General features: G+C 32.3%; 1 pseudogene; it reads left to right on the forward strand.

Moving 5' to 3' along the window:
- The first annotated feature begins 512 nt into the window (after nt 1-512).
- Nucleotides 513-21,070, forward strand: LOC130729724 (uncharacterized; annotated as a pseudogene).
- The last annotated feature ends 420 nt before the right edge of the window (nt 21,071-21,490 follow it).

Below are 21,490 nucleotides of genomic sequence, written 5' to 3' on the forward strand. Positions count from 1 at the left end.
CATGATTAAATGAGTTGATGCAATCAAGGAGGGTGGTTGATCCAGAGTAGGTGTAGGGAACAAGGGAGAGGTTTGGTTCAGGTGATGAAGAGTAGTTGCTGTTGGGTCCAGGTGGGCCAGCATCCTGCCTGCAGGTAGCATTCGAAACGGGGCGCTATCTGCTACGCTATAAGAAATAACGTTGCGCCCTCACTAACACCAATTGGTTTTGGCGTAGTGGTAAGCGCGTGATCCTACAAGTGGTATCAGAGCCAGGTCCCGTGTTCGAATCCCACGGAAGGCATGCTGTGCAGCTAGTTTGGCTGGCAGGTGCTGGGGGGGGGGGGATTGTTGGGTCCAGGTGGGCCAGCATCCTGCCTGCAGGTAGCATTCGAAACGGGGCGCTGTCTGCTACGCTATAAGAAATAACGTTGCGCCCTCACTAACACCAATTGGTTTTGGCGTAGTGGTAAGCGCGTGATGCTACAGTTGCTACTTGCTACCTCAGAGGGAGAGCCAACCTGCAGAGTCTGATGTGCAGATATGTTGGTCTCAGGGTTTTGATGAGAGGTTTCAGTCTTAGGATTTGGTGATTTGTCTGAGGAATGGTTTGAGACTGATTCAACATTTTCTGGAAGAGAGGTTTGAGGAGGAGGAGGTGGAGGAGGCATTGAGGCCAGAGGTACCGCTTGGATTGGGAAATCCGGAGCAACCAGAGGTTCTGGCCTTGGTCCATAGTAGCGGTTTGGACTAGGAACAGTTTGGAAATGTGCAGGAATTTCAGAAATCATTGTTCTTGCAATCTGAAAGAATTTGTGATTGGCTTCAGATTCATTTGAGGGAGAAGAGAAAGGAACATTGGTTGGAAAATAAACAGAGGGACCAGGAGAAAGAATTTCACGTTCAGAGTGAGTGTGTGTATGTGGTTCAGAGGTGATTTTATCAGAGGCTTGTGTTTCAATGACTTGTGGTTCAGAGGTTTCTGGATTTGGAAGACGAGGATCACCACCACCACCCGCATCAGCATCACCGGCAGGAGGAGGAGGAGGAAGTGGTGAAGCAGGGGGATGTCGGTGAATCTCGGCGAGGCGTCGAGGTCGATGGTACTGGAGAGATTGAGGTTGGAGATGTGGAGGCTAACGATGAAGTGGAGGTGGGGGCGGGTGACGAATTGGTGGTGAGAGCAGTGGAGGTTGTGGAGTGTGGGTTGGGTGGGTTTGAAGCTGATTCAAGTGGCATTGTCTTCTTACTCTCCTTACAGATCCAATGGAGTTTGAAGCTGATTCAAGTGGTAATGGGTTTGGGGGTGATTTTTGCAGGGCTTCTGGGTTTGGGGAAGAGAGAGATTTTTCTGGGTTGTGTTTGGGTAGGATTTTTCAGTTTATGGTTCCTGGGTTTTTTTCACAAGATGAAGATGAGTATTAGGTGGAAGATGAAGATTCAAATAGAGCCAGGAAGATAAAAATGATGAAGAAGAGGTTGAAATTTTTTTAATTCACAAAATAATGTTTTAATAAAAAATTACCTTTGTGGCATGATACAACCTCGGTCATCGGTAAAAAATAGAGAGTGTAGGTATAAATAGGAAATATGGGGTGCAAATAGCAAGCCACGTCACTCAACTCCGTCAAACTTTAACGGTTCACTAACGAAAGGGGTCAAATTTCACAAGTTGATACATGAGGGAGTGAATTCACTCGTTTTAAACTTGGGGGAGGAAAATTGCACAACGATGAAAGATAAGGGAGCAAATGTGCAATTAAACCTTCTAAAAAATAGTTCTCACTTGTAACCCTTTTAGTATGTTATTGTCTTTAAATTTTATAATTAGTATTAAATAGTCTTAGATTTATTGTCCCTCAGGTCAACCCGATCCCGTCCTACATAGACCCGTCCTAAATTGGACCCGCATATTGTCGGGTTTCTTCGGGTCTAGGGACGGGTTAGGGTCTAAGAATTAGCCCGATCAATATTTAGGGCCGGGTTAGGGTTAACCAAAACTCGTCCCAACCCGTCCCTTGTACACCCCTACCCTGACTTATATACTAGAGTGAGAAAAAGTCCCTAAGAAAAAAACTTCTTTTTTCATCCTTGAAAAAATTTGTTTGATCCGAAATAGTCCATGTGATATCATAATGCTGATTTTGCATCAATATTTTTTCAAACACATTTCCACATAATTATTTATGTCCACATGTATTTTCATATATCCTAGTCACCAATAAACATTAGAGAATCACTTCTGATCCCTCTACTAGTGCTCTACCTCCTCCCCTCTCTTTTTCAGCCGCACCCAATCTCCAGCACCACCAAGCCTCCATCTTCTTCCTCCTCCTCCTACTCCGACTCAGAACCACCATCACCACTGAAACCCTCACTCAACACCACCACCAACCCCCCACTCGGGCCTAACACCAACATAAAATCCCTCCAATGGTTTAGGTCCAGCACCAAATTTTTTATCACAAAGTCCCCTAATTTAGGTTTGTTGGAAGCGTGAGAATAAAATATTTGATCTTCTTCGAACAAAAAACCTATATGCAAGTTAAAAAGTGAATCCATCACATATTCAAACTTAAAATGGACACTGATTTGAATACCTTTTAATAACACATTTCAATTTCAACTGATTACACAGAAATCCCTTATTCTGAGTGTATGAAAGGGGAGAATGATGCCATGGTATTTATACTGGACAATGGCTGGTAGAAACAAATCAAGTTGGTATGTAATCTATATATATATGTAAAGCACACTTGTGTTTTTGCATGCAATTAATGTATTAAACCATAAAAGCTCACATACCTTTATATTAAATACATTAAAAAAAAATTAATAAACTAAAAACTGAAAAAAATTGTATTATAAAAACCTATTCAACTACTTATATTAAATAACAACATTCATAGACTTAAAATTGACTTGAGCTTTGCATTTGACAAATTTAAAAAATCAAAATAAAAAAACAAAATAATATTTATTAATAAATAATTTAGATAAAATACTTTTAAAATAAAAAAAAATTCTATCAATATATATCTATCTATATTGTACTTGGGGCTCTTATTTCCCAAAGTAATTATATATATATATATATATATATATATATATATATATATATTTGGTTTTTCCAAAAAAAATCTAAATATCTATATCTATATATATTAGTAAAGCTCACTTGAGCTAAGTATTAAGTACAAATACACATGAGAACCTACATACATTAATAAAAAAACAGGTGTTTTAATGAGATAACTTAGTGAGTGAATGAACGAGTAGTGGAAACTTGTGCACTAATGATTTCAGTTTTAAACTTAATAAATATCAAATGTATAAGCAAAAGAGTAACATCCATGCCAAAAGTGTAACAGGCCACAAAGTTATTTCTGCAAATAGTTTTAGCACAGTACCTTAAATTGAAATCAAATTTAATGTTAATTTTAAACTAATATCAATTTAGTCCAAGAAAAAAAAACTATTAAAAATAAAACATACTTCCGCCAAAATTAATCTTGATATGCAATGGTCTTAGTTTGCTGTCCAATTTTCTGCAGGAATATATGTCTATTTTTCTTAAACTCACAAACTCTTAGAATTCCTTAACATAGTAACTCCGAAGAAAAACTAACATTAAATTAAAAATAGTGGCATGATGGCAATACCAGTGTCAAAAAATGAATAAAATTGTTAATGTCAAGAGGCTATTCAACTATCTACATTAAATAAAAAAAATGAAATGTATTATATTGAACCATGCATCTATTATATCTCTATATAAACAAACCAGTGAAATCACTCACAAACTCAAATTATTCATATTTCTTAGACTTTAACTGCTGGTGAGAAAAAAATGACAATTGTCTCTAACTACTTCAACAAGTATGTCATTTTTAATTATTTTAGTTAATTTCAAAATTGCTTTTTTAAATTACTCATTCTTATTTCTTTATTGCAGGAGAAAGATCATCAACAACAACAAGAAACACACATTACTTAGTGATATATCCCCGTTGCAGATGATTGGAAAATAAAACTGTGAGTTTCACATATATGGTAATTTACTAAACAATTCTTCTCATTCAATTGAAATCATACAAATATATCGTCATTTCTATATTTATATGACACAAATCAGTAACAAAGTGTGAGCCACATAAATTTATATACTGCACTAGAAAGATAAGTGTAAAATGTAGTACTCACTATATTCTTGATAAGAAATAGGAATCTTTCACTCCTCAATATTGTCATATTATGAAAAAAAAATAGCAACTTAATCATTCAAAGGGAACAAATGACGTCCATCCTGCATTTAGATATAATCTATTTGTATGTTCGTGAAAGTGATTTTAAAAGAACTCCTATGCCACCAGCAATGATAAACAACACATCAACCTTGATAAAAAAAATTAGCACAACTGATAACATCACTGCAATGACTAAATCAATATTAGAAAGAAAAAAAAAATAGTAGACTACCACGTTCATTTCAATACTGATCTAATTAAGTAATTAAATTTCTTTTATATCAATAAAAAACTACTCTCATTTCAATCTCAATAGAAATCTACCTATTTTTTCTTCCGGTGAAGCAAAAAAAAAAAGAAATCTACCTATTTGATCCTTTTTTCCCTTATTAGAGAAAGAAAGTGTGAGAATATCATAACTCAATTATATTTAATTATACATATATTATAAATCTTCTTCTAAATAATAGCTTTCTTACCTTTCTGCAAATTTAAATATTACAACTAAAAAATACAAATTAAAAACGAACCCGTGCAACGCACGGGTTTAATTTCTAGTGGTGATTAAAGCGAACCATGGATTCGTGCCTCTTTCCAATAGCCACATAATGGGTTTTGGTGGTGGTGGTTGACGAACGCACTGTAGCGGGTGCGTGTCAAAGTATTCTGCTTTGAATGCAGTACAAGGTGATGAACACAGGATCGATCTCACAAGGACTTGATAAATTATTAATTGATATTAGAGTAAAATAAAGCAATTAAAAAGGGGATTTTCTGATTGATTCGATAGAAGGTAACAAACAGAAATTAAAAGAGATTTAATTCAGATAAAAGAAAGTGTTAGTCCTCGGATTATAACATTCAAGTGCAACAAACCTTCATCGGTTACAAAAGATTAATTCTTCCTCATTGTTTCCCTAATTCGTGAGAGTTGATTAACTAAGCGAAAATCAATTCTCAGTTTCCTAAACTAAGCGATTAAGAAACAGTTACGAACTAACATGAACTAAGCGAACATGCATCAACTCTTATTTCTAAAACTACGGAATTAAGCAAACCCTAGATCAGAAATAGAGATGAAGAGAATTAATAAAGAAGGAATTTGCATTAAGAACAGAACCTCAAGTTTGCAAACACGAGAATATTAAAAATCCTAAGACTAACTAGGGAGTTTAGCAACTCATATTAGAAAAGAGGGAAATATATGAGAGGGGAGGAGGTGAGGTGGTGTAATGGTGAGGTGGTGAGGTCTAACAAAAGCCTAAACTCACTTATTTATACTAATAAATAAACTTGTTCATCAAGTAACAATCTTTGTTATCTAATTATTTTCTAAATCTTCACAAAATCGGGCCCACATAAAGGAGTAAGCTGCTGAACAATCAGGCATTCGCGGGTCCCACAAGAAGTCTGAATCTTCAATTGAGGTAAACTTGAGAGTTGTAGCTCTTTAAGTTAGCTTCGCGGTCCTTCAATCGGATCCTAATTCGGAGTTATGTAGCCCAAGATATGATCATTTTAGTGCAGACTGTTCCAGACTCGCAAGATTAGCGACAGCAACTTTGCAAGGCCATTTTGACCATGTTAGAGGCTTGTTCTTCAATTGTGGTGAACATGAAAGTTGTAGGGCTTCGAGTTAGCTTTCCAAAGACATATTATGGGCCTTATTTAGATATTGCTAGCTCCATAATCAATCTGTTCTAGCAAAACAGTCATAGAAACTAAAAGTGTAGAATTAAGCTCTTTTCCATGAATAATCCAAATAAACACTAATGGTCAAAACATGGCTAAGTCATAACAATTAGGCACAAAAATGTATATAATGAAGCTTAGAAAGACACATGTAAAGTGCATCAATTATACGCTTATCAGTGGTGTTGGGTGGGAGTGGGAGGAGGAGGGGGAGGAAGAAGATGGAGGCTTGGTGGTGGAGGTTGAGTGGTGGCTGAAAAATAGAGGGAAGGTTGAAGAGAGACCAAAAGTAATTTTTTAATATTTATTGATGACTAGGATTAATGAAAATACAGGTAGACATATCTATATATATATACATATATATAAATGAGACTTGAGTTTTTGCACTCATTTACATTAAATGCATTAAATAGTGAAATATTTCCTTTGTATTAATACCTTTAATAATAAAATTTAAAACTAAATAAAATTTCTTAAGTCATAATCTATTCAACTACCTGCTAAATTGTAAAAGTCATTTTGAACCTTTTTTTTTAAAAAAATTAAATAACATATTATTAACAAGTCTCCTAAAACAGGCAAGCAACGGAACACATGTCCATGTCGCCTACAAACAAAAAACCCACACCCATTGACCACATTTAAAAGACTTCGAGAAAGGGGCTCATTAAAACCTTAGTAGGAAAAAACTCATTGGAAAAATGTTAATATGTAAAGGAGACTTGAGTTTTTGCACTCCTTTACATTAAATGCATTAAATAGTGAAACATTTCCTTTGTATTAATACCTTTAATAATAAAATTTAAAACTAAATAAAATTTCTTAAGTCATAATCTATTCAACTACCTACTAAACTAGTATGATGACCCGTGCGTTGCACGAAAATTTTAGGTTGTTCATTTTTTTATATATAAATAAATTAACTTAACTTTCCAAAAATAAAGAAATTAACTTAAATTCATTTAAATTGTGATAGTATGTATCTTTTTTAATTGTTGAAAAAAAAACCGTGATAGTATGTATCTTACATGTTAGTTATGTTGTTTAATAGTAAAAAAATTCAATACGTAAACTGGATAATTTACTTAGTAAAAAAGAATAAATAAATACATGTCCGTTCAATATAACAAACATTAATTTTCATATGCACCCAAAAAATACAACAAACATTACCAAAAACTTCATTATACACTACATTCTGTATGTTTCTTGCATGATACTGTATACAAATTTTAAGATTCCTCTTTGATCGTACTCTAGAGAGTGCTACATGACTAACCGTGAAGAAGAGAAACAGGAGAATGATACATACAACTTTTAAATTACTTTACTAATGAATTTAATAACTGACTATAAATTTGTTTAACTACTTACACCAACAGTGAACAAATGTCATCCATGTGATCCAACTATAATTCATCAATTTGGCATGACATACTTAAATTAGAACTTAAAAATACTTCAATAATGCGCTCATCATATTCATTATCAATGATGTTTCTTACATCAGATTCATAGGTGTAATTTTTTTGCTTTGGCAAGATAATCACTCTCTCAACTTGTATAAGGTTCATAGACTCAAAAGACTCATAGATTCTGTCCAAGCCTTTGCCTCGTCTCATTTCTCCCTTTGAAATCCTATGCATAAAGTTAAAAGAAAAAGCATGATGGGATGCAAGAATTTTGGAGTCAAGCTAAGCTCATTGATCTACGTCCAAAAATCTAAAGAATCCAGCCTCATGCTGCCATCAACAACATCAGTGATGTCTAACACAACAACGACAATACATGAGTTGAGAAGAAAAACACAAGAAAAGGGAAGCAATCTCAAGAAAGGGTAGGATTCAGATCTGATGAGCTGCAGACTCAGAAATTTATGACCCCTCAGGTTCATGTTCATTCAATCCCTGCACAAAAGGTTGGCTCAGTTCCAACCACTTTTATACCATAATCAATAATTAAGCTCTCGCCTATTAACATCAACAAACATATACAAATGTAATTATTACTATATATTCAAAATTCAGCCCCCACTTTTTTACATCAGCACTCACAATATTTTTGCTTCTTGTGATGATGATACATGCAACGATAGTGCTATAGATTGTCACAAAAAAATTAAGGAAGCAATATGTGCTAAATTTTCAACAGTAGAAGCCAAGAATCGAATCAGCACACACATTAAAGAAAAACTAAGAAGTCATGACACAAAATCTACTTCTAAAAAATACCAATAAATAAGGGAACCTAACTGAGCTGTAAGTCAACCTCTGTACATCCTTTTAGTGCCCAACAGCTTAAGAACAAATAACCTACCAACCAAGGAAGCAAAAAGTACATATAAATCTCCGGCATACATCTTATATACTTTAAAAAGTCTATCTATGCAAACAAATCTTATAATATAACTTGTCAGCTTCTACATGTAAGTATCACGCACCATTATACAGGCACGCCAAAATAATTTATCAGTTTTGCCCCTGCTTCATCCTCTCTATCTTTCCTATTTGTAAATCTTGTGGGTCAAAGAAGAGTCTTCAATCCTATACAAAAAGAAGATAAAAAAATATGAGTGAGCTAGATAAAAAGGTCATACTAATATCTAGCTTTAGATACCGATAATCAAAACAGTTTGGAGGACAAATATACCCCTTATTGTTCCACTTATACGTATATTTAGAAAGTCTGTTCTTTCCTGAAAATTTGAAAGCAAGGAAACTTACTTTGAAATTTGCAAGGAAAAAAAAAGTTTATATCTTGGAAGATTCATTATATTTTTCGAAAGCAACATCTAAACGATACTCGGGCCAAACAGAACATCCGCTGAAAACCAAATAAAAAGAAATAATAAGGTATATTGAGAATTACCAAAAAATGTACTCAATCTTCAATGATCCATTTAGGCTATCTCAACTCCATGCTTCAAACCTTAAAAAACCTCAAGCTCAAATCAGTAGATGACAAAATCATGAGAAAAGATATTGTGACTGCGTGGCAACTCATCAAACCCTAAGCATCATGAAATGGAAGAGTATGAAACACAATAAATTATCAAACAACAGAATAAATTTTTTCCTCTTGGTGAAATACAAAAAATTGAAATAAATCATGTAAAAAGGGGCAATACAGTAGGTGAAGCGAATAGAGAAGAGAGAATAGGCTTACTTGGGATAGCCATGAACCAAATGTTGATGTTAGCAGCTAACTCAAATTTAGGTGGCCTCAATGAAAATCCACCCTGAATTAACAGCAAACAACACAGAAAGAAATATGAGCTAAAGCAAACCAATATAATAAAGTGAAATCATGATTCTTACAAATGAAAACGTGGTCCTCTGTTATTCTATCAAAAGGAAATAAAGTTTCATTTTATTCTATCACAATGAAATAAATAAGTAAAATCTAGTAGAAGCACCATCCACATTATCCTTTGTTCTTTTATCACAATGAAAAAAATTTCCTCTCATTCTTCCTTCTACACTTCGTTACTAAGAAAAACATCCACTTAAATAGCACACAATGCTCAAGAAGCATATCATCTATATTTATGTCAGTTACTCTGATGTTGCTTTGAACTACACATGTGACTGGTGCTTTAGCTCCCACCTCACACTTTTCTTCAGTGCCTAATACCAGCTCCAACTCCAAATGCACATGCAGCAGAAACAGGCGTAATTGTCCATAAGCCACAATCCCAACACAGATAACCATAAAAATGAGCTTAAATTTTCAGTCAAAAGTTCAAACACATATAGTAAAGAATGTTAATTCTTTTCTCTCACCCGTGATAACATGAACCCTTCTTTGGTTTTCTGCAATATCATAATATGCTAAATAAACAAATAGCCTAGACTTAGCAGGGTATTGTGAAACACCATTTGATGCATCTATTACAATAGAAATAATTCTCTCAAACTCATTCTCATTTAAGCAACTTGATAAAGAATTCCTAATCATTCCCTTAAACTTTGGACTGTAATGCTTCTAGGTCTAAGCCCTAAAACAACATCACGAGCAACTCCTACTAAATAGACACCAGTTTCGCTTGATTTGTTTCTGACAGAACTAATGGATCTTGAATTGGTTGACTATTCAACCAATCCCATGGTGATAAATCTACCACTTCCAGTTAGAGGAAACAATTCAGAACATTCTTCCTTCCATGTAGCATATTGCATCACGGGAAAAGCACAGGTGAAATTCAAGTAATGATCCTTATTAAACGGAAGTTATAAAATTAAAGAACTATTAGGTATTTTAAAGTATTTTCCTAAAATAAAGGCTATGGGAGAAATTCTTGCTTTACTTTTTAAGGATAAGTCAAGCCTGAGGTGACATACGATGGACTTTGCAGTTTTATTCAAAAATAAGATCTAGGCAACAAAAAAAATGCAACACCATAAAATGTTCAAATGTTCTACAATGTTATGATACTTATGAGGCTAACAATGGGGTGAAAAGAGAATTCTTATCAAACAAAATACAATATTGTGAAAAGGGAAGATTGATTACCCTTGGCGTTGAGCACCCCCTCCGTTCTTGTGAAGCGTCAAATGTGCTGATAGTTCATATTCCCACCAAATCTGGCTCCAATACTCATAGCCTAACAATTAAAAAGCACTATAAAATTCAAAATAGGGCACTATAAAATTCAAAATAGGGTGGGGTTGTCTCTTTGTATCACAAATGAAAAACCCCACTATATTTCCAACACATTCTCCTTTTGCAGTGACATTGCACTTTGCATATTATAATTTGTCATGAAAAACTAATGCTTCAGAAAAGCAAGATATGCACGGGATGATTAGCCAGAGAAGAAATACAACTATGAAAATAAAAGAAAAAACACATGAAAGAAGGGAGGGGGTAGTGCTTGCTTTGAGATTATTTTGTTATAGCCATACCTTCTTTCCTAACAGCTAAACTGTCACTCTGCTATGTCAGTTCTTTTTTTTCCTTGCCCCTTCATTGAAGCAAGCACCACCACCAGAAATCTGAAACAGTCAAATAAAGAAGATTCTTTCATGTAAATATATAGCTCATAGGCTAGTGTACCACATCTGATAATCAATTTATTGAATTCAATTCAATCTAAATCAGGCCTTGATTCCATCATGAAATTGCCTTCTAAAGAAATTGTTACAATAATAATGTTTATTGAATGTGACATTTAATAGTCATTTAAATACATTGTGTAAGAGTATCAATGTATAAACGGTATGATTTCCTACATTAACTATCATAAAGATAATTTGATGGAATAACATGGCAAGATTGAAATCAACTCCTATTAGATATTAAGAGACCATATTTGAAATGTGTGTATAGAATAATTAACGGGATTCCTGCGCGTTATAACAGGAATTCTTAGTAATGTTCGCATGGTACCTGCGCGTTTTAATGGAGAAACTAATTGGATTATATTTTCAGCCTCAAACAGTTCCAAAATTAGGGTTTGAAGTAGCTCTGAACTCTGAAGGACATGGCGGCGGCTCAGTGTGACTGTGAGTAAGCGGCGACCGGATTGCATTTTTCAACCTCCAAGCTGTTAGAAAATTAGGGAAGAACTCAAAATTATCAAAAGCTTAAAATCTGAAAATTTATAAAGTTATTAGAATTAACACTTCAAACAACAAAGAGTCATACCTTGTCATCCACAATCAAAATCAGGGATTTGAGGCATTAAAGGACGAAGCGGAACAGTGATGGCGGTGACGAAGAGGAGAGAACAATGATGGCGGTGAGGAGCATGGTTAGATGATGAGGATTGAAGTTGAAGAGTTGACATACAGAGAAAACGCAGAGCAGGGAAAGGAGTTGAGAGTGAGAAAACGCATACCCAGTGAAAACGTATGAATTAAACGTGTGACATCTTTTGAAAACCGTTTTTTTTAAAGGAACATTCTTTTGAAAACAACTTGAACGTCAAAAAAAAAAAAACAACTTGGGGAAGTATATTCCTTTTTTTAGGAATGGGGAAGTATATTCCTATTAAACATATCTTAATAAATGAATTTTATGTTGTAATTTGAATGTCAAATTTAAATTTATTAATTCATTAATTAATTTATTGATTGATTGATTTATTTAATTATTGATTTATTGACTCATTAAATTTGACCAATGAAAATTAAACAATGTGGACCAATCAGACGATGTCATTTGGAAATTCAATGAAAACCACCAATAAAATGCAAACATGTGGAAATTATGTAGCAATGTGGCCCACATTGGTGGATGAGCTTTATATATTACTAGTGTGATGACCCGTGCGTTGCACGGAAATTTTAGGTTGTTCATTATTATTTTTTATATATGAATGAATTAACTTAAATTCATTTAAATTGTGATGGTATATATTTTGGAAAAAAACATGATAGTATATTAGTATGTATCTTACATATGAATGACACTTTCCACTTGTAGATGGAGATCCCCGTGGGGACTGCCCCATTTGGGGCCCCGACTTTGGGGAATTTTCTCCCGTGGGAATAGGGATGGGGACAGAAATACCGCCGATAAGAATTTGGGGACGGGGATGGGATCACCCTCCCTGCCCTGCGAAGTCCCCGCCCCGTATATATAAGTTAAAATACAATAACACACTTACAAATATTGAATTACTTACGATACAAATTTCACTTTTGGATGAGTTGAATGCTCGACAAAATATTTTGGGTGTTGAACTTCATATATTTTTATGAGTTGAATGTTGTACTTTAAGTTTCAAATTGTTATTTTGTAGACTTCACACATTGTGTGATTAATTTTATTTACTTTTATTTAAAATTTATTATATATTTATATTGAATTTGATGTAGTTGCATTGTCACTTGTAGTCTTTAAAGTTATTACATAAATTTGTATATTTTGTATATGTGCACTATCGTTGTATACCCGTGCAATGCACTGGAAAATATGTTGTATATAAATTATGCTATTTATTATTTCCTCTGTTTCAAAACTATTGTAGTTTTAGCTTTTTTGTTTTGTTCCAAAACTATTGTTGTTTTACATATCCAAAACACTTTATCTCATTCTCTTTCATTCATGCACTCATTTAATATTGTATCTCTCAAGTACTACCTCTTATTTCCACCAATCACAATTCTCACAAATTAGTTGACCAATGATTTCCACTCTCTCTTTCATATAACTCATGTTAAATAAGGGAGTTTCAGTCAAATTATAACATCAATTAATGAATTGTTAAACTTTGTACATAACCTTAAATTACAATAGTTTTGGAACGGAGGGAGTAATAAAATATATTAGATAAGTATAAGAAAAAATTAATAAATTATATAAAAATTTATTTTAGTTTTAATTTAACATTAAAATATTTTATTCTTTCTCCCCGTGAGAGCTTTTACCTGAAAATTATAAAAATTTAAGTAGACTATATTTTTATATAGTGCACTTTTAACATTAAATTATATTGTGAAATAGTGCATTTTTTATAAATTGCGTTTCTACTTATTTGTACATGGAAGTACTTTCATGTAAAATGTTTCTTCCCATCGGAGCATTTTATCATGTAAATGTTTCAGCCCATTTTAACATGAAAATATTTTCATAGTGTACTTTAACATAAATTTATATTGTTGTGTGTCTATTAATTTGTACATGGAAGTGTTTTCATGTAAAATATTCCTCCCTGTCAGACCATTTTATCATGTGAATGTTCATGTCCATTTTAACACGAAAACATTTTCATGTACCCGTGAGAGTTTTTTACGGTGCAATTTAAACATAAATAATTGTATGAAACGTAGTTAAGAGGTAGTAGAAAACAAAACTTCTATGTTGAATGTCCGAAAGGTAAATTTTAAAAAAAAAAAAAAAAGATTGGCTGAAAGAGTGAAAGGTATATGCATATAATGATGTGAAAAACGTGAGTGAAGGGAGGTTTAAAATAACCTCTCAATTTATCAATTAAGTAATTACTTTTTAAATATGTTCTAATTTTGAATATATAAATTTTAAATATTTGATTAATTTTTGTCTAGTTATATTTTCAGGATTCAAATGTTGTAAGTCCATGATGAAAGGAAACAATTAGTATCCCTAGTAAACCAAATTTAAAAAATTTAGTTTTTAGGCTAATTAGCAATTAATGTATAATATTATATATTAAAATTTTTATATATGTAAAAAAAAATCTAAATATATTCAAATTTTAAATTTCAAATGTCAGATAATTAATGAGTGGTTTATGGTAGACAATATATGACTTTATGTTATCTAAATGTATTTAATTTCAAATTTCAATTTTGAACTTTTAAAATTTTAAAACTAAAAAAAACCACATAAAGTCATATTTAATGCTATTAAATTTTAATAAAAATCTAATAATGTCTACCATAAATCATAAGATTGGATTGACTTATACACTTTTTTTTCATTCAAACACATTAGTATGAAAATATTAAAAGAGAACATTTTATATTAAAAAATTAATATGCACTTTTTTTTTGGCATTGGAACACGGTCACTTATCCTCACACTTTTTAAAATGTCGAAATTTTATAGCAAAATAACCCTTGATAAATTAATATTAATTTTAAAATTGTTAAAAATTTCTTCAGCTATTAAGACATCATGAAATCCATAAATCTCATTAGCCCTAAACATCATGAAAACAAAGAGCATGAAATTCATACATGAGAATGGAAGCTGTTAATACTGCTCCTATTCAAAACTTGAAGAAGACGAAATGGGGTCAATTAGGGCTCCTTCAAAACCACATACATCAAAACATGAAGAATTTCATTTTTTTTTTAAATGAAAGATTTCCATTCATTGAGATAAATGAAAATATTGAAGTAGTAACAATGTATACAGTCAACGTAAATTTCTATTCATTATTATCTTGAGATTGACTACCACCATGTTCATCTGAGGGCCTTCCTTCATTCCTGTCATCGTTGAGAGACTTCACTTGATCATGCCTCTCATTCCACCTTGCCCAAATGTTGGTAAAGAATAAACCTTCCCCACACGATGTAGAACATATAACAAATTAAATGAAGTGAAAAAAAAAATCGGCCAAGGGTATTGTGTGCATGGTTGAATTGTTATGAGCTCATGGGTTTATATAGCAGTACATAAGAAAGGCGGGAAATGTCTTAAAACGAAATAATTTAAATTTTTCAAAGAAATAATACATTAAAATCAACATGACACTGATTTCGTAAAAAAAAATTCTGAAAAGGTAACGATTAATAAATTTTTGTTTTTGACTATGAAAAAATAAATGTAATATAGCTTGATTAACGGTTAAATTGTGGGCCATTTTGAAAAATTCCATATTTGTGATTTTCATTAATGCACATAATGAAGTCAAACATTAATAATTATATTCAATTTACAACAATGAATGCATTATTTCCTATAGCAATGTGCGTTTTTTTTTTTAAATTCAAACATTAATAATCTTTTGGTTAATAATCTTTTGGTCAGTTTTAATAATTTCCTATAGCAATGTGCGTTTTAATAACAACATTGAATGCATTATTTCCTATAGCAAAATATTCACACCCATGTTTGAATATAATTATGCAAAAGATTATTAAGATTATTATGTTCCAGTCAAACATTAATAATTGGAGCAATGTGCGTTTTATGTTCCAGTTATAGAAAAAAATAAAATCGTGCGTTTTTTGAAATATATTTCACCAAAAAATATTAAAATTTAAAAATAATAATGCTTTTAATAGCAATGTGTGTTTTTATGTTCGAGTTATTGAAAAAAAATAAAACTGTGCGTTCTTTGAATTATATTTCACAAAAATATTAAAATTTATTAAAAATAATGTTTTTAATTAAATTAATCAAATTTATATTGATTTATATAAAAAAATAAAAAAAATTGATTTTATCATCTAATTATATTCAACTTACCTGTGTACGAAAATTAATTTTTTTAAAAAATGTATTCGATATTCAATGCTTCAAATAGTCAAATTTGATTTATGTATTTACTTATTTATTGATTAATGTTGTAATTAATGTCGACCAATAAAAAAATTAAGGATTTGGACCAATGAAAAATGGACATGTGGAAAATCAAGTAAAACAACCAATAAAAACATGACATGTGAAAATTATAAAGCATCATGGTCCACTTTGGTGGATGAGCTTTATATATTATTAAGATTAAGATTGTAAAAGTCATTTTAAACCTATTTATTTATTTATTTATTTTTTTGAAAACTGAATAACATATTATTAATAAGCCTCCAAAAACAAGCAAGCAACGAAACACATGTCCATGTCGCCTACAAACAAAAAACCCCCACCCATTGACCACGATGTTAAATTTTAATACATTAAATTAAAATGTTAATTTTTTTTTTGAAAATAAATATTAAAAATGAATAAAATTGCTAGAAAGTTTGTTATAAATACATCAAGAAATAAAAAAACTTCTTTTGTATTATGAGTTAATATAATGATTTAAAAAGTATTTCTTTATTTAAAAAAAATTAGGTATAGTATTTTTATTTTTTAATTTAATTATCATAAAATTTTATTAAATATAATAAGGAGTAAAAGCGTCCTACATTTGTATTAAAATACATGAAACAATAGCAATGATTTTAATTATGTTTTGATAATCTGGTTTTAATTTTCTGGGTTTGGAAGAAGAGTTATGAAGATGTGGAAAGAAGAGATGAAGATGATATATTTATGGGTTATCTAATTTTCTTATTTATTTTTTCCCATAAATCGTTAAGTTTTTGGACGGAACTAGACATAAGACAAAATTTGCTAACGGAGAACAACGTTGGGGGTACTAAAATGCAATTGAATTTCGATAGGGGTCAAAATCATGGGGAATATAAAAGTGGGGATCAAATGTGCAATTAAGCCTAATAAAATTAAAAACCAAAAATATTTTATTGTCAAAATTTATTCAACTACCTGCATTAATTAATAATATTTATAAACTTAGAAATTGACTTAAATTTTTCATTAGTGAAGAATATCAAGAATTAAACTTGATTTAGAATAAAATAATATTATCATCAATAAATAATTTAGATAAAATAGTCCAAATTTAAAAATGAAACTATGAGGCATTTACTGTTAATTATAATGTGTGTGTGTCTTATTTAAAAAATAATCTCTATATAGTTTTTTTATTTTACTATATATTAGTAAAAACGATTTTGAATTAACTTAATAGAGAAAAAAAATTATGACCAAAGTTAAATACATTTAAGTTATATCTTATTATAGTTGTAAAAGTTAAAATTTCTTTCTTATTCTCGGTTTTGACAAGTGTAAACCAATTTGTGAATTTGTGGTTGTCCCTCCCAAAATAGGCATTTCTTGGTAATTAAAAATGTGTTCATACAAGTTATTTGATGGTATTAAAGCTTATTCGTTAACTTATTTTTTTTACAAATTGACTGAATTATTTTTCATATTTTAAAAAGTCATTAAAATTTTAAAATTATTCGATGTTAATTATTAAATTTGATTAATATTAATCAGTTACACAAAGGGAACTCTAATACTATTTACTGAAATGTTTTTTTTTTTGAAATTATTGAAATGTCTAAACACAATTATTATTATTTTTTTATAATAAAAATATTTTAATATTTATGTATTAATTTAAACTATAATTATTTTTATATAATGTTAAAAGTGTTGTAAATAAACCGTACAACGTCTTATATCTATTGTTAAAAATATTGTAAGTAAACCCGTAGATCTACTAAATAATTATATGGAAATATGTTTCAGAAAATATTAATGCTAAATCAGCATTATGACGTCACAGGGGATCAAACAAGAGATTTTAATTTGTTAAGGACTATTTTTTATTTAGGGTATAAGTCGGGGACTGAAAACATATTTAACCCTATTTTCTTACTTTATCTTATTCGAAACGAACTGTTAACCTGACAGACAGACAACCTAGCTCGTCGAAAAAAAAACCTAGCTCGTCTCTCTCCTGCCCTCCCTCTCCCCTGCGGCTGCGGATTCCCTGTTTCTCCACATATTCGGTCTCAGGTAATTGTTTCTCTTTTATTTTTACTTAGATTTGTATTTCAATTTTGAAATTGTTTTGATCTGTTTTGTAAATTGTAAACGATTTCATTTCCAGGTTCCAATTTCAATCTCTTTCCCTTTTATTCAATTGTGTTAAATTTCACTTAAAGCTATGTTCTTTCTAACCCTTTTGCTGAATAATTGCATTTGCCAGCTTTTGAATGTTTCTGCATTCAATCTATTATCTATACCTTTTGAGCTCATGTTGGATTATTCTTTAATTTGTTACTATCTTGTTGTTGTTGTTGTATATTTATGGTGTTTCCTCTGGTTTGGTGCTTATGCTGCTTGAAAATCGAAGTCTAAATGCTAAATCTTTAAGTTATAGTGTCTTCATGTTGAGCTTCAGTTTCAATTTTGTAGAATCAAAAGTAATCTTTAGCATATTATGAATATAGCTTAGATTTTTCTAAAAAAAGAATTTTTTTTTATTTGGTGAAGGTAACCTGTGATGGGTAGACAAAAAAGTCAACCGCGTAGATCAGGTGGGGTAATACTAGAAACAAATGCTACTGCTGACACAGAATTGGATAAGTAGAAGGTTGGAGAAGCAGGGGAAGAAGCAAGGGACAATTCTGGTGACTTTGGTAAACCTTAATTTGTTGATGTTGACCGGTCCAGTTGGTTGTCAAGTGAACATCTTGATATTTCTGAAGTTATATTAAATGATTTAAATTTGAGAGAAGGTTTTTCTGGTTTTGAACTATCTGAGGAGTTTTATCAGGATCCCCAGTACTCATTAAGATTTCGGGTGTGTAATGTCAATAACGTTCTTGGTAGAATTAAATTAGGCCATTGGCCTATGTTACCCTATACTGATATGCATTTAGAGTTTGTAAAAAGAGCTACAGTTGACAATGTGGAAACATGTACAGTGTTATTATCTGGTATTTTTGATGGACCTGATGAAGGTGTTTCTGGTCTTGTTCACTTGGCAAGTCTGAAGTTTGTTACATTGAGGGCAGTTCTTGGGGTTAGGCTTTCTGAGGACATTCATTCCCTCAGGATAAGGGTTAAGGTACTTAAGACTTAAGAGTGCCTTCGATGCATGCGAGTCGCTTCTCGAGGCTTGTAGACAATTATGGAAAAAGAGTATGATGAATGTCATGTCTTGGCTACGTCCAGAAATAATGATTTCCGAAGTTAGGTATGGGTTTGGTAACTGTATGAAAATGGAAGTTGACCAGAAGACAGAGACGGGAGACGGCAGGGAATATTCGAGGTTTGGTCCTGCAGGTTTTTATGAGGCCATTAAGCCTTCAAAGTAAGTTAAGCATTCTCTTTGGTCTTCACCTCTCATTTAAGATTAACGCTGATTATTATAATGGTCAATTGGAAAATGTTTATATAATAGCTTAGTGCTATTAACAATAATCAATCTCCAAGTTTTTTGTCTTGCTTTAAGCTTATCTTATCTTTTGTATTCACGTGTACAGATCCGAGCCAATGCTCGAAGATGAAATACCAGAGTTACTTCCTGAGCTGAGGCCTTATCAACGGCATGTAGCTTTCTGGATGGTAGAACGGGAGAAAGCACTGAAAGAAAGTCAGGGTGAAAGAGAAAGAAATCAGTTTCATTCTCCATTATGTGTGCCTGTGGATTTTCTGGACGCAAGGTCTAAAATGTTTTTCAATCCATTCAGGTTAGGCTTTTTAACCGGATTTCAAAATATAACTTACACATTCTTATTTATTGCACAACTCATGTTTGGATGGTTTCAATTTCTCTCTTCCCCTACTACTATGTTTTCATTCTCTCTTCTCATATGCTTATTTAAGCTATAATATCTTCAGTGGAAATATTTCATTGTGCCCAGAGACTCCTTCACCTTATGTATTTGGACTTTGGAGGCATTCTTGCTGGTAGGTCCCAAGCTATGTTGCATATTTGATTTATTTTCTGAAATAATTATGCCAATTTTTGCTACAGTATAAGTTTGGATGAATTTTGATATTTTATGTGGTAAAAAAATAATGCGTTTTATTAGAAAATGCCTTTTTGTGTTTTCCTTAGTTGGCCCCCCTTTAACATATTCTTGAACTTAATGTTTTCAATCAAATTTATTACATGATGAATAACCCATGGAATATTGAGAGTGAAAGATCAATATGGATCTGCTAATAGCATCCTGCTGTCTATGCTGTTGAAATCCTATCATTGCCAATTTATATCTATTATACATATAATTCACCTTCACCTCTGAAACTGCTTATGCTGAGAAGAGGAAGTTCTACTATGACTCAGCTTATTGTGTGTTTTTGCTACTGTAAATGCTTGAAATGCAACCCTAATGACAATTTTTTAATCTTACATTTGTTTTCTAAATGCTTATAAAAACCTGATAGCGTGGAATACTGAGTATGTAACTCAGAAACTGTAATGCCCAAGTTTTCTGAAACTTGAGCAGTAGTATGTTCTTTATTTGACAGTATGGGACTATGAGTGTTGTTTGTATAATTTTTTTTTAGTACAAATGAAAGTGCTTTTCTGTGACTCATTGGTTTGATGCAACAGATGAGATGGGCTTGGGTAAAACTGTTGAATTGCTCGCTTGCATCTTTGCTCACCGGAGATCAGCATCTGGAAGCGACACACTAATTGAGTCAGTGCCCCAAGTTAACGGGGACCAAAATATCACTTTAAAAAGACTCAAAAGAGAGCGAGGGGAGTGCATATGTGGAGCTGTGAATGAAAGTATCAAATATCAAGGGCTATATGGGTTCAATGTGACATTTGCAATGCTTGGCAACATGCAGATTGTGTTCGTTATTCACCTAAAGGAAAACCACTGAAATCAAAACAAGGATCTGAAAGCTAGACATATAAAACTACCATAGCTGTGAGGGATGGGGAATATGTATGTCAGATGTGCTCTGAACTAATACAAGCTACTGAATCTCCTATTGCCTCCGGTGCCACTCTCATTGTCTGCCCTGCTCCTATTTTGCCCCAGTGGCATGATGAAATTATACGGTACAGTTTTTGCTTAATGAAAATTATGAATGCTTGCATCAGCATAGAGTCCAGCGAGTCTACTTTCTTTCTTTCGGTTAGTGATCCAGATGGCCTAGAGATAGGATAATTCTCCTATTAGGGAGTGCTCCTAGATTGTCAGTTGTTACACGAGCATAGGTTGGATTGAAACTTCCAGCTCTGTCAGCTTTATTTTGGAATGCCAAAGCTCCATTTAAGGCTAAGGTTGTTGATTAAACTTTGACACTTAAAGACCTTTTCCCTACCATTTGTTGAAGCTCTGGTCACATGTTGGAAGCTAATACTATTGAGTTTTTCCCCTACCATTTGTTAGGACCTTAGACCCATTAGCAAGCCCAAAGGCAGTGTTAGTCCATCATGAGGCAGTGGGGCCAAAGGAGTGGAGAGTATACTCTAGAAGGGGCAGAAAAGTAAACCAAGGGTAAGGCACAGCTGGTGAGAGAGGGGTTGGTTGTAACCGTTCCAGCTTATAAGGAAAGAGAGAGAGAGAGAGAGGTTGAGAGGTACC

Source organism: Lotus japonicus, chromosome 1 (assembly GCF_012489685.1).
Source record: "Lotus japonicus ecotype B-129 chromosome 1, LjGifu_v1.2".
NCBI lineage: Eukaryota > Viridiplantae > Streptophyta > Magnoliopsida > Fabales > Fabaceae > Lotus > Lotus japonicus.